Below are 14061 nucleotides of genomic sequence, written 5' to 3'. Positions count from 1 at the left end.
GGTTAGAAAATGGATATCTAGATGCACATGGATGAATAGATGACTGGGAAGCAGAATAAATAGTTGATATATAAATGAATATAGCCAGATGAATGGAGAGATGCTAGAGATTGATGCAGGTAAGGACAAATTTGGAATGAAATTGCAGATAGATGAAAGGGTACAACAATATCGTGATTGTACCCAACTGGAATGGAATACCAATGAAGCTAACGACATTTCTCCTCGAGGAGCTGTTTTAAATAGTTTAACTATATTGGGGGATGTAGAGACTGGGAGCAGGGAATCAGCCTTCAATAGCCCTGACGACTCATGCTGTCTTAGTGAGTGGGAGAAAATACATGGGTGGGTCACAACTTAGCCACTTCTGAATCCTCCAAAATGCTCAATTCTGGCCCACCTGACTCAGAGTGAGGGATGCCCCATGCATCCTTCAGGCCTTCTTGGTGATACCCACAAGTCATCCCATTTCACCTTTCCTCAATTCTGATATCCATCTATCAGGGCCTTGGTAGACCTGCCCAGGAAGGCGTGGTGCTGTAATTAATCCGTGTCACAGCAAAGTGTATGTTGGTGGAATTTATGAGTGGGTTTGAGTTGCTGTGATGAGTAGGGGCACCTCAGCCCGTGTGATAGAAATTCCTCTGCTAATTGGATCGCTGGAGCTAGTCAGAAGCCAGAAAGGGAATAAAAAAAAAAAAATCCATGTTCCTGCTGCTGCTGCCGCCACCTGATAAAGCGGACAGCTCCTTTCACGGCGGAGGGTGCGGGGATTGAATCCTCACGCGGAGGTCTTACTCTAGATGCCTATCTGAAAGGCGACACATCCCTCCTGTCGCCAGGCCAGGAGGAGACGGGCAGAGCAATGGGAGAAAAGAGTGGAGTATCCCAAGGAGATTTTGCTACCGAATCACAGACACAGAGGGAGTGGGGGAGAGACAAAAGGATGGGAAACCAAAGGGACGGGGACCATCCAATGGCAGGAGAGAGCTAGAAGCTTCTTCTGAAATGAGATGCCACTCCCTGAGACTCGTGAGCGTGCCTGACATCCGCTTGGGGGCATGACCTCAGGGGGCCTCATCTCGGGAGCCAGGACTCAGAGCGGGCCAGAGAGAGTCACCCATGGCGTGTCACTCAACTCAGGACACTCCTGTGCTCCATTTCCTGAAGGCGAGGAAGCCAAGGGGAGGGTGCAAATCCCACTCAATACCAGGGAGCTTCCAACTGGGAACGCCGCTGAACTGCTCAGGCTGCCGGGAAGGTTAGGAAACAAGACCGAGGTGAAACTCCGCTCCCAGAAACCATGGGCAGAAAGCACTGTCCTGGGCTCCCACACTTCCTAGGTTTGGGAGGAGGCAGAAAGGGCAAGTGTTCAATGTCCTGGGTGCCCTTCCCACCAAGGATAAACGTCCTGTGGGACTTGGGAAGTGTGTATCCACTCCAGGGCACGGGTTAGACCTCGGTGGCCATTATCTCTTCTTTGCTTGTCCAAGGCCCTCCCATGTCCCCCCAGAGGAAAGTGTGTGCCCAACACTGGGTTCCACCGGGCCCAGCGCCCTGCGGTCCTCTTTACACCCCCCCTGTTTGTCTCTCCCGCGTCCTTGTCTCCCTGCGATCCTACCACTCCTCGCCCATATTTCTCCTCAAGCCCTCTACGGGCGCTCAATCCTTAGTCACGATGCGTAGGCAGCAGGCCCCTCTTGTACACAACAAAGACTCTCTCTTTTTCTCCCACCCCCTTTCTATCTTTTGGGCGACACACGATAAAAAATAACCCTGTATTTATGCAAATTGCAAAGTAGCGTGTGATAATGAAAACAAAACAGGGCTGGCCCGCAGCCAAGGCATGGCACTGGCGGGGGCTCCCGACCATTTGGCTCCGGATTCTTCGGGGAGAGCAGCTGCGGAGGAAGGAGGACACACGCCGCCCTCGTCACACGCGCGCTCCCACGCGCACGGCCTCGCTCGCACGCATTCCGGGGCCGTCGCCTCGGAGCCGGGGCGACGCTTGGGATCCACATGGACTTCTGCTCGCCGCCGCCTCCGCCGCCGCCAGCCCTGCAGCGTCGTCCCCCACGAGCCTCCCTGCCCCCTGCTCCTGATCCCCTTTCAGGAATTTACAAACATTTTCCGCAGATCAATATCTGTATTGATTATTCATTGTGGAGTGAGTCGTGTGTCTTTTGTGATCCAGGCTTGCAGAGCGGTTGCAGCCAAAGCCTGCCTGCTGCAGGGGGAGGGAAAAAAAAAAAATAACAGAAGGCGAAGGAGGACCCGGCAAGCTGGGCAAAAGCTGGGGTCTGAGGCTGCCGGCAACACAGAAAGGAAGGAGAGGCGAAGAGGAAAGCGCTGGAACACGAAGGCATGGACGAGGGTGGAGGAGAAAGAGGGAGCAACAGCAAGAAAAAACGAGGCGCCGCCGGCCATCTGGATCCAGGGCTCTCTCTCTCTCGGTGGCTTGGAGGGAAGCCCCATCACGGCTCTGCGGTTTGGTGCGGGAGGTGGCTCCCGGCGCTGGTATCTCCTGCCGAAGAGCTTTGGGGGATCCCTTGGCTTGCTGACAAGGAGAGGAAGCGAGCAGCAGCCGAGGTAAAAAACCCCGATCCGATCGCTTCCGACAGAAGACAGCCTTGCGGGAGGACACGCAGCCGCTCGGTCCGCCTGGAACAGCCCGCAGCTCTGATGGCACGCGGACGACGGGGAATAATTAACAAGGCCGGCGTCCCTTCCTAAGTGAGTAAACACAAAGCCCGTTGCAAACGTGTGCTCTCCGGCTAATGAGAAGCTGTAATTTCTAATACTTCAAGGCAAAACAAGACAGGGATAGGGCTCAGCGGTGTGTGTGTGTGTGTGTGTGTGTGTGTGTGTGCACGCGCGCGGGGATATGGATACGGGGGTGGGGGCTGTGGGGGGGGGAGGGTGGAGAGAAATCGACTAATTGTTGGCAATGTTTAAAAAAGGGATTACTGGAAAAGACAGTGAAATGATGACAGGAAAACATCTTGGACCAGAGCCAAAAAAAAAAAAAAAAAAAAAATCGAGGCAAATCGAGTCTGTAGCTGGGAGAGAACACTATTGGCGGGGACTCCGTTAGGAACTGCCTGGGGTTCCTCAGCCGCGAGCGGATACCAGGCGGGCACCTGGGGCAGGGCCGGGGACCACCAGCGTCCGGAGGAAGGGAGCGTGGCATGCCAGGTTTACACAGTTGTGTCAGACTTGGAGAAACAAAGCAAAAAAAAAAAAAAAAAAAAAAAAAACCAAAAATAATAAAGAGCCAAGCTGCCCTTGCCTTTTAATTGGAGTTCCTGCTTGCTCAAATTCGCTTCAGTCCATTAAAAGCAACCCCTACCTGTGCCTTCTGATAATAGGAGCTGCTGCTTCTCGGTTTGCCGCTGGGAAGCTGCCACAATGTCCCACAGATATGCTGGAGAAGGAGGTTGAGGAGATTCAGTTTTCCAGCCGCTGGGCGTCTGGCTACGCGTACCCGGTGGCCGGCTGTCTTTGCCAGTTGGACCGCCATGCGGCTTGGGGTTCCTCTTCTCTCGTCATCCGGCCGTGGCCCGCGGGACTCTCATAGTGCAGGGTTCCAAACACACACAACACAGAGAGGAATGAAAGGAACTGGATCTTCCTTCCTTTTGGGTGTTCAGTTAACTGGGCTATCTGGTCTCCTTTCACATGGATGGAGTTGGGGCTTTAAAATTAAAAATATATATATATATTTTTTTATTTCTGGGACTTAAAAAAAAAAAGTCCATAGATTAGATATCTCCTTTTGACTGAGGTTTTACTCATCATGTGGCTTCCGCAAGTTTCCTGAGCAGGAGGAATATATCTTGCAGATGTGTGCCTTGGAGATCCAAAGAGGGAGGAGTTAAGCCAGTTGTGAATGACTCTTGCATTGCACCTTACATTGCATTTCTTCAGCATTCATAGACTCCTGTGTCTGGCGTGTGTGTGTGTGTGTGTGTGTCTGTGTGTGATGGCATTATGTAAAGTGCATGCTTGCATGAGTGTGGCTCCCTGTCTCTGTGTTTCTCGGAGGGGGTGGGAAAGAGGAGGAAGTGAGAGCACACGGAACGTTGGGGCATTTGTGTGATTCATGCAGAGAATGCTCAGCGCTACAAGGCAGACAGCCACCCATCCCTGGCCTGCCGCTCTGGAGGGCCTGCACAGACCTGATCTGAATGTTAAATGCAGGCGACGAAATTAGCATACTAACCAAGGATGTCAGCCCCTCCTCGCAATCAGTAAATGGCCGGCTCTTCTCTTGAAAGCTGGCACCGCCATGCGCACCAGCCACTTAACCATGTCCTCTGTCAGGTCCCTTTTTTGTGTGTGTTTGTTTTTTTGTTTTTGTTTTTGGATGAAAGACTGGAAATTCATTAATGAAGAGGGAAGGAAGGGCTTCAAGGGGGCTATAATGAAAACAAATGATCCTCTTTAAACCTCATGACGGCCAGGGCTGGGGGAGGGGGTCATGGGGGCCGCTCTCTGTTCTGGGGCTGGAGAATAGGAAATTCCACAGACAACGGACCACTTGACAAGAGCCCAAGAATGTATTACTTGGGAATTCCGTCTGTGTGGCACAGACCGGCCACGGCCAGCATGTCTGTGCTAATAAAAGTTACAATGAGCTTGATCTTCCGAATTCAAGAGTGTGGTCTGTATCAGCTGCCTTCCCATTCTGTCTCAGGTCACCCAAGCTTGTTGACCTTGTGAGGGCAGACGAGCTTTGGAAATCTTCTGGCTGATGTCCTTTGAAGCAGTACACGTTTTTCTTGTCGGCTGCTCCCGAAGGAAGTGGTGGGTTTTATTTTAATCTCTATCAGACACAGAAGCGCACAGAGGAAACACGTGGACTTCACCTTCTGCGGGGCCCCGTGCTGAAGCAGACAGAGGGCTGTCTAGGAGCTAAGGATCCGGGACTCCGCCCCACGGCTTTGGAAGGCGGAACGTTTGCTTCCCTTTTCTCTATTTTAGCCCCTTTATCTGCAGAAACAAACTTCTCTGTCGTGTTTGACTGTTTGGCTTTAAACCGGAGGTCACACACACACTCTGAAATCTCTAGTGACCGGAGAGCCCGGCCTGAGGGGGCAATAGGGAGGACTGGGGCTTGGGGTGAGCTGGAGACAGTCACTCACGTTCACTCAGGGGGAGAAAAGCTGTGCCTTGTGTTGTCTGATCTTCCAATGTTCCAAGAGGTGGCAGAAATTGCCATGTTTAAATACAAAATTTTCTATAATAATAAAAGTGTAATATGCTAATTAGACTGAATGACCTTCCGGACGACCACACTATGACACCTATTGGTGCCAGGCAAGCCGAGGCGGGTGGGATGCGATTTGTCAGGGGTCTGGCCACCGCCCCATGATCGCCCACAGAGGGAGGCCCAGGACACCAACCAGCAGGCTGTAGCAGGTGGGCGGGGTGTCCCTCTGGGAGGGAAGCCCCAGTGCCGGCAGCCAGGGGAAGGAAGACCTACTATTGCAAGAATTTCGTGCATCAGGCCTCTAGTATATGAATATTGAAATGCTGGCTCAATGTTTTTTTTTTTTGTTGTTGTTGTTGTTTTTTAAACATTCTATGGGTCAAATAAAACATGTTTGTGAGGATAATGTTGGCCCACAGCATGTTGCAACCTTTGTTTTAGTAGTTTAAAATACTAGCACACGTGTTTTGTTAGATTATTTTGTACATTTTTAAAGCCCAGTCTTTCTACAACATATTTTACCTTGTGTTTTAATTTCTTTAAAATACAGACATTAGCAACTGCATGGCAAACATCATGGGAGTGTGTGTTTTGCTGCCCCAAGAGGGAAGTGCTAATTTAGAACAATAGGGAAGGGAAGGAAATGGATGTCTGCATGGCCTCCTTGGCCGGTGGTCACTGGCATCTTAGCAGGAATGGTGGTGCAATGTCATCTTGCTCTGACAGAGCACCGAGATTTTCTCCCAAGGGTCATAACTGGGAAGGTTAAATATCTAGAAACGTGTGTGCATATTTTCACGTGCATCTCCATCAATTTGTAAAGTAACTATTGGTTAGCGCTATTTTAACTTTAAACATTTTATTTTTCAAAACATTTTCTCCTTATTCATCCTCAGCACTCTACGTCTCAAGTGGGTAGGAAACAAAGACCCTGGAGGGAGAGAGCCTGCCTGTAGTCTGGAAGAGCTCTTTTCCCTAGCATGCCAAAGGACTTCAGCGAGAAAGGGCACCTGGGCACACAGGGAGGGGCGGGGAGGAGGCTCCTCCTCTCGCACAACTGTACTGAGCGGCCCCATGTCCAAGGTGCCCCTTCGTTCATGGCTCTTTCTTCTCAGGCTTCATCTCAGACTTATTTCTCTTTTTGTAATCCCTTCCATATTAGTGTTCCTAGAAGAGGGTGCATGGATATCTTCTATCTTCAACGGTACATATTTTGCTTTGTGTAGACATAAACCGTTGACTTCAGCAGTGGTCTGTCAACTGACCATCCAAACTCCTGGATGGAGGCTTGGGTATCTAGCTGCCTGCCGACCTCTTCTGGTCCAAGGCACCCCCACTCGATACACCCTAAACTGGACTCATCACCATTCACAAAGCTGCCCCTCCTTCCACATCCCTTCTCCCCCTTCTCTCTAACTGCCAACGGCTCTTTAAGGCCTTTCAATTCTACTTTCTCAGTCCCTCTCTAACAACTCTCTCGCTATATTCCTGATGCTTTGCTCCTGGTTTATTTCCTCAGTGGCTTTTCTCACAGCCCAACTGTTCTCTTCACTCTCAGATGTGCCCGGCCCACAATGCACTACTTCTGCGTGATCTACAGAACCTGCCAGCCAGTGTGATGGTTGTGCTCACCTCTGTGAGATCCTCCAGTGAACCCCACCTTCCTAACGTGGCCTTCAGGGTTCCTCCTGCTCTGGGTCTTGCCTCTCCCCAGCTTGCTCGTTTGAGACTCTTCCATTTTCCACTCTAGGCGACAGGTCCCAGAGCACCCCGTAGCCTTTCATTCCTCTAAAGTTTCCTACAATGTTCCTGCCTCTTGGAATGTTCAACTCTACTTTCTTCATGTGGCCAATTCCTTCTCCACCTTCACAATTCTGTTCCAGTAGGAAGCATTACTCACTCCCCAAGCCCCCATTTGGGTTGTGTGCTACCACGGGGCCCCTCCTGCTGCTTCCCTCTCTCACATATTCACACACACACACACACACACACACACACACCCCGCCTTCCACAATGATCAAATTCTCCAATTTCCTTGTGAGACACTTCAAGGCAGAACGAGACTGTGAGTTTTATCCCCGTGTTCCCAGCACCCAGAACAGGTCCTGGTGCATGTTGGGTACTTAATAAATTAATATTACTATTTTTATTATAAGTATCAGAACTACTGTAATTTTTTTTTTAAACTTGAAGATTACAGGCCCCCAAAATAATGAAACAGAGGGAAAAATATAGCAACTATTTCCCATAGTGCGAAAAAGGATTTCCTATGGTACAGTTCTCACTTACATCAGTTTTTTTTTTTTTTACTTCTGTCAGGTGAGAAATGAACACTGGGGTGGTCTGTAGGTGTTTGCTGATGTGGTAGGAACTTTGGAGTTAATTAGAAGCTCTGGCTAAAGCTGAAATTCCTCTGCGGAGTTCCTGGGAGGAAACACTAAATTAACAGTTCAAGGTTACTATTAGAAAAATAGCCTGCTTTCCTTAGGTTACGCCTTGGGGAGCCAGTTCTCCCTGCCATTCCTAAGGTGTTTCCACTTTCCCTGTGACCTGGCTGCATCTGCCGCAGTAACCTGGTCTTTCCAACAAAGGTGACATCTCGCGAGCTCGGAGACTGCTAACTGTGTCTTTTGCCTATCTCCCCGCAGCAGCAGGTTCTGGAGCGAGCGCTCGGTCATTGCTGGTCGAATGGAGGAGAAAGGCCGCCCACCACAGAAGGAATAAGGACAACCTTGTAAGTTTCCATCTTTCATGGAGGAGGACATGGATTGAGATCACTGGTACAAGACACCATCATCAGGAATTCCTAAATGTGTGAATACAGTTGGTCCTCATTATTCATGGTCGTATTGCTCTGTAGAATCACCACGGGCTCTGGTGTAGCAAATACCGAGCTATTGTTCTTGGAGGAATTCCAGGGTTAGGTTCCCTCATGCCTCTGGTGACAATATGTTTGTCAACCGGTTAATACAAAACCTTGTTTTATGTGTTTTTCTGTTTGTAGACCTTATTTAATATATACTGTTAATTTACTAGCATTTAACCGACGACCAATAGCACTGTAAGTCATGCCTGGTTGAAACTTCTCTAATGCATGTGTTTCTTAAAATAACACTAGGCAAACAGCTCTGGAGCACTACACTTGGGAGGCATGTTAGACAGTGAATCAAAATCACAAAATGTGGAAAACATGTCACTAAATAGACAGTGAAAAGAAAGAGAACTTGTTTACAGCATGAGAATTGAAGGTAATCTCAGCTGGGAATGTTTCTTTCCATTGGATGACTCAAAACTGTAGCCTCCCTGTCTGAGTCCACGAATGACCATGCACTGCAAGTACTGACGCTGGGGTTACACATACATGTGAGGAGGTGAACTTGCAGATACGGAATCTGCGAATAATGAGGGCTGCCGCACTCTTAGACTAGAAAGGAAACAGGAGAGCTTTTGCTTACTTCCAAATGTAGACTATGATGACCTGGTGCACAATTCTGACTTTGAAGCCCATTCTTTTATTTATAAAACTTCTCCTTTCTGGCAAAGGATCACTTTCACTTGCTTAGAGCTCGTCACAGAAGTAGCTGCCACTCAAAAGCTGTTGGATGGGAGGGTGTGGTTTTCTGGGATGGGACGCAGAGGCTGGGTGACCAGCTAGACCCCATCGCCAGCTGGGAGAAGTGTCCCCCAGCTGGCCCTCCATGTTTACTGTATGATTCAAAGGTGGATTAAGGAAAATGACAGATGACACATTAGGCATCTCTGCCCCTGTGAAGAGGATTTTACATGATTATCTTAAAAAGTTAATTTCTCTGAGCTAAACCTTGCCCTCTGTGGATCATATCTTCGCTTACATTTTGCATTGCAAGTGGCTACTCAGAAATTCATTTTTGTTATGTTCTTACTGATTCCCATCTTATGGCAAAGAGTGAATGGATGCAGAATTCTAGAACACTATTGTTTTTTCACAAGCCAAAGGCACAGACACACGTGTATTGCAGGAGTCAGAAAAGGGGGTCAGTAAGGCATTAAGTAGCACATGAAGGAGAAGCCCTGGCATGATTTCAGGCGGCAGTGAGGGAGGAGAAGAGGCTCTGAGTGAATCACTATGAGTGAGGGTAGAGGTGGTCCCAGCAAGACAGGAACCGCTGCTCGGGATTTATCCACATTGGGAGCCTAACCAATTGGGAAACTTCGCTGAGAACTGTCCCCTCTTCTTTGAAATGGGGACCATGATACCAACCTCCAGGAGTGACTGGGGATTAAATGAGATGATGTATGTAAAGTGCTGAGTGCCACATCTGGCGGAAGTATAGCTCTGGAGCACTATACTTGGGAGGCATGGAAATGGAGGTTGGTAATTGTTGCTTTTGTCAGGGAAATATCCTAGATCCCTAACTAGCTAGCCTCTCCCCTCGCTTCTGCGTCATGCATACTCATGGGAACATAGGAGATTACAGTTGAAGGGCCTGTTCAAGGTCACCTTCCTCGTAGAGGAGAAAACTGAGTGAGTGGGACTCAAACCGCTCAGCATTGAGTAGGTAGGTAGAGCAGAATCAGAAGGAGAAACCACCTCCATGAGGCCCGTTTCACAACTACGCAATAGAATCCTGTGTGCCCAGATTTCCCTTCTAGATTCATCTTGCACAGTAGTGGAGCTATCTATCTCCTACCCCCTCCCCCCGCTCCTGCATCCCAGCAGCCTAGTAACCATTGCTCTGTAAGTTACTATCTTATTGGGAAGAAAGATTTGGTGCTAATGGTATTATTCAAGTAGAAAATTTTAGATCAGGAACCACAGAGCAAGATTCCTCATGTTTTTCTTTTTTACTATAAATACCAAGGGCATGTAATATTCACAGCATAATAACGTAAGACAAAGCAAAAACAGGAGCTATAGAAACAATGCTCTTTTAAAAAGGACCAACTATTTCCGCAGTTCTCTGTAGTAATTTGCAGACACTCCCTTGGAAATTCCACAGGACACATAAACCCCAAAGCTCGTAACTGGTCAAAACGAGTGAGAGGGCACTGGAGAAACAGGATGGGGCTCCTTATTTCCCGCCACACCTGAGACCTGTCCTTCAAGCGGCTGTTCAGAAGCCAGGAACATGTCCATCAGTGAGGAGGTGTGGGCTGGGAGGTGCCACAAGGTGGTCCCAGGGGAGCCCCTGTGAGGATTGGGTAGTGCCATGGAATCCTGGATTCTGTGGCATTCAAGCAAAAAGTCCTATCCAGCGGGACACTGGCCATAGCAAGACAAGCTATGATGTGCACGTGAGTCCTGAAGGTGAAGCTAGGTTAGAGTCTGGAGTGTGTGGTCAAATGAGAGAGGGGTACGCTACTGTGGACCTCAGCTCAGGGAACTGGGTGCCCCAATGGCTGCATAGGCACCAGGTGGAGACAGCATCCCAGCTCACCCGTTAAGTTGGGTTGCAGAAGCAGGCATCAAAATTAGGGAGCGATTAGGCAGGCCTGGTGGGATAGGGGGACCCTTCCCTACTTCATCACCTGAGAGATAAACATTTGCCTTACATTGCTCATCTTTATCGTTGAGCAAATTACAACATTTCTCAGTCGGGATTGGAAGGCCTGAGAGACAGATCCTCCTGTTTCTCCATGGCTGCGACCCACTCACTCTTATTCCCGACCCATTTTTGTCCTCATTCTACTCATATCCATTGAACTGATGAACCACAAAAGCCGATGCAAGATGTAACTTCATTAGAATATCCTCCTCGTGAAAGATCTGGAACTGTATTTAATCTGCCAAGGTAATAGGTTCAAGTGAAACACAGCTGACACCTCCAGGCCACTGAGGTATTATATTTGCATTTTATATTGAATATGCTTGTAAAACTCTTTTTTTTTTTTTTTTTTTTTGGTAGATGGAACTGACATTTCCATATGATGATAAATGCTAAATTGCGAATAGCTTTAATCAGAGTTTTGCTTCAGCAATTCCATCACTCTGTAGCCACAGAAAAAGATCACAAGGAATGACTATAAGCACCCAACACAATGTGCTTTTTGGTACAATCTGGTTAGCAACTTAATTTGGATGTATGCTATCTCTCACTTATCCAGAAGTCAACTAGTTAGCAGCTACCTTACTTACCTGGAATTAATTTAAAACAAAAGCTCTCTAAAAGCCAGAAAACTCATCGCTGAAGGGACATGCATGGAAGGTCAGGGATATTAGAGTCTCTGCCATCAGTCTCAGTGGTCCTTTCAAGGACCAGATCTCAGTGCTACGCTGCAGGCAGGGGCTTAGGGAGGGAACTGCTGTGCAAGGCTGCCCGCCCTTGAATGAAAAAGGTTTGGACACAGGATATGGGATGCTTGTGAGTGTGAGAGGTTCATGAAGGCTACCCTGGGCACGTTGGCCCCTGTGGGAAATGGGAAGTAGCATCATTGGTCCAATAAATTTGTTGCTTCTGCATCTGAAATCCATCTTGGTTTCTGGGGACTCTGCCTTCCTCAGCTGCCACTTCTTTAGAGGGTACTCGAGAATATGTGAGTTGGGAAGTGAAGAATAAAGTGCAAAAGGGACCCAAAGAATTCCAGGAAACACTGCCTGTCATACCAACAGAGCTCTAACCTTTGACAGCAGCAGCCATAGGGATTTCTGCACCCTGGGCCCTGCTGGGAGCTGCGAACAGATCTGCTGGGAGCAGTTCTGAATAGTTGATGGAGGCACCCCCCAGAAAATATTCGTACGGAAGAGTGTCAGGCGTATGAACTAGACCAGGGTGGTCCGTGGACCACTGGTGGTCCGTGAGGTCCAAAAGGTTGGCGACCGCTGAACTAGACAAAAGAACGAACGACATGGTAACCAAAGGCGTGACCCTACTCTCCTCCCTCTACCAGGCAAAGCCCAGCACACAGGCCTGAGTCCTGAGGACAAGCGAATGGCTGGAGAGCCAGTTCCCCGTGGAGCCTCAGAGTGACGGGACATGGCAGCCCAGAACACGCTGGGACCAAGGCAAGCGAGTTTGGAACAGAAGTCTAGAAGATTCTTCCCCAGCTGAGTAGAAGAGTCCAGGGAAGGGATGAGAATGGGAAGGTAGAACTGTGGAGCGATTAACCAGAAGCAGACACTGCCCTCTTGAATGCATCTGCCCAGCTTCAGCAGGCTGGCACAGTGAAGTGGCAGCAGGGAGAAGCTGGCAGACGGCGAGGCCAGCAGCACTGGGAATAAACACACCAGCGCCCTCACGGCAGCTGTGACGGGGAGACGAGGTACATTCACAGAGGCTGGTGTGTGGCAGAGGACTCAGATCCCGGGGGCTGAGAGGACTTATGTGAGCTCACGTGATGTCCCCTCTGGGGGCTACTTCCCAGAAGACCCGGGGAGATTCTGAGAAAGAAGGGCCTACTATTGCAGGTGGAGGTCGACACTGCCACCTGGACATGAGCCTACCTCCCCTCTGGGTGTGACCTGGAGAAACCGGTGTCTCAGCAACCTAGGCCTGGAAGCCCTGAAGGACTGGGTGTGGGGAAGGCAGCAGTGCTGGTGACCACTCCACTCGCACGCACATGGGAACTGAAGCAGAGCTTCCATCTCCACGTCCCCAAAGCCAATCGCAGTGACCGAGTGTCCTCTAATGGACTCACTCATCTGCCGCCTCTCCGGAACAGTAAGCTCCGCGAGGAAAGGGACTGTGTTTAGTTCATCTTTAGATTCCTACTTCTCCACACTGCACCAGGCAAACAGCAGACCCTCAGCCAATGCCTGCTGGGTGAAGGATAAAGAAATCAAGAGGTGCCACAGATGGGGCCGGCATCTGAGACGAGGTTATGTAAATGAATAAAGACTGTGTCCAGGTGTCCAGAGAGAAGTGGCAGCCCCATACCCCAAATACTATCAGGACCAGATAATTGAAAAGGGAAACAGTAAGAAGAGGAAGGTCCTGCCAGGTGAGCAGGAATGACAGATCCATTTGAGCTGCCTTTTAGGTCTGTGAACTCAAGAGGGCTGGGTCCTTGAGCTTAGACCAGGAGGGGATATATTCCCAAGGAACATGGGCCTGAAGCCACTCCTATCTCCTCCTCGGAGAATGAGCTGGGACACTCACTCCGCTGTGAGCAGTCCCGGGCTTCCCAGCCCAGCTTCACTGATGACAGTCCTGGAAGGGAGGACCTCGGCCAGGTGCGCTTCACTGGTGGACAGGTGGCCATTGGTCTCTGGGTGCCAAGCCCCAGAGTGATGACACTCTAAGAGAGAGCTGGTCCGTGAGGGCCCATGGAGGCCCAGAAGTAAAGCATCCTGAATGCCAGGCCTGCTGGCATCTGGCGATCACTGGGGTCTGGCTTCTTCCTCGTGGCCAGGTGCTTGAAGGAACGGGGCTCAGGCAAAGAAGGGCTCCTAAGTCACAGACGTATGGGTCTGGGTCCCAGGCAGGACCTCTCATCTGGGTTGGGAGCTGTGAGCACAGGGCTCAGGACCAGATGGATGCAGGGAAATGGATTGGGAATTCGGAATCTGGGCTGACTGGGTCTCCGTGTCATCAGTGGGGTCACTTACCCATTGAGCCTTGAGCAGCTGGGGACTGGGCTTGGGAAGCAGTTTTATTTAGCCTCAATGGAAGGGAAGGTCTTCCCAAGCTGAATGGATTGCTTGATTAATTCTACCTCACTGTTAATTCCATCTTATTTGCTTGAGAAAGAGGGGCGGGGAAGGGGGAGAAACATGTCTTCCTTCTAAGCATGTGTATTGCTTTAAAAATATATATTTTTATTGACTTCAGAGAGGAAGGGAGGGGGAGAGAGCTAGAAACATAAATTATGACAGAGAATCATTGATCATCTGTCTCCTGCACGCCCCTTACTAAGGACTGAGCCTGCTACCC

General features: G+C 49.5%; 1 long non-coding RNA gene across 1 annotated transcript; it reads left to right on the top strand.

The window, feature by feature from the left end:
• Positions 1-2267: 2267 nt before the first annotated feature.
• On the top strand, positions 2268-13698 carry LOC311610268. The gene is made up of 3 exons (XR_014792938.1): positions 2268-2733; positions 7861-7946; positions 12080-13698. It is a non-coding gene; the product is annotated as an uncharacterized lncRNA (long non-coding RNA).
• Positions 13699-14061: the final 363 nt, after the last annotated feature.

The sequence above is a fragment of the Pipistrellus hanaki genome, assembly GCF_964339955.1.
Source record: "Pipistrellus hanaki genome assembly, chromosome: 15".
Lineage (NCBI taxonomy): Eukaryota > Metazoa > Chordata > Mammalia > Chiroptera > Vespertilionidae > Pipistrellus > Pipistrellus hanaki.
The sequence above is the reverse complement of the archived record's forward strand: the minus strand, read 5'-3'. Positions and strand labels throughout refer to the sequence as shown.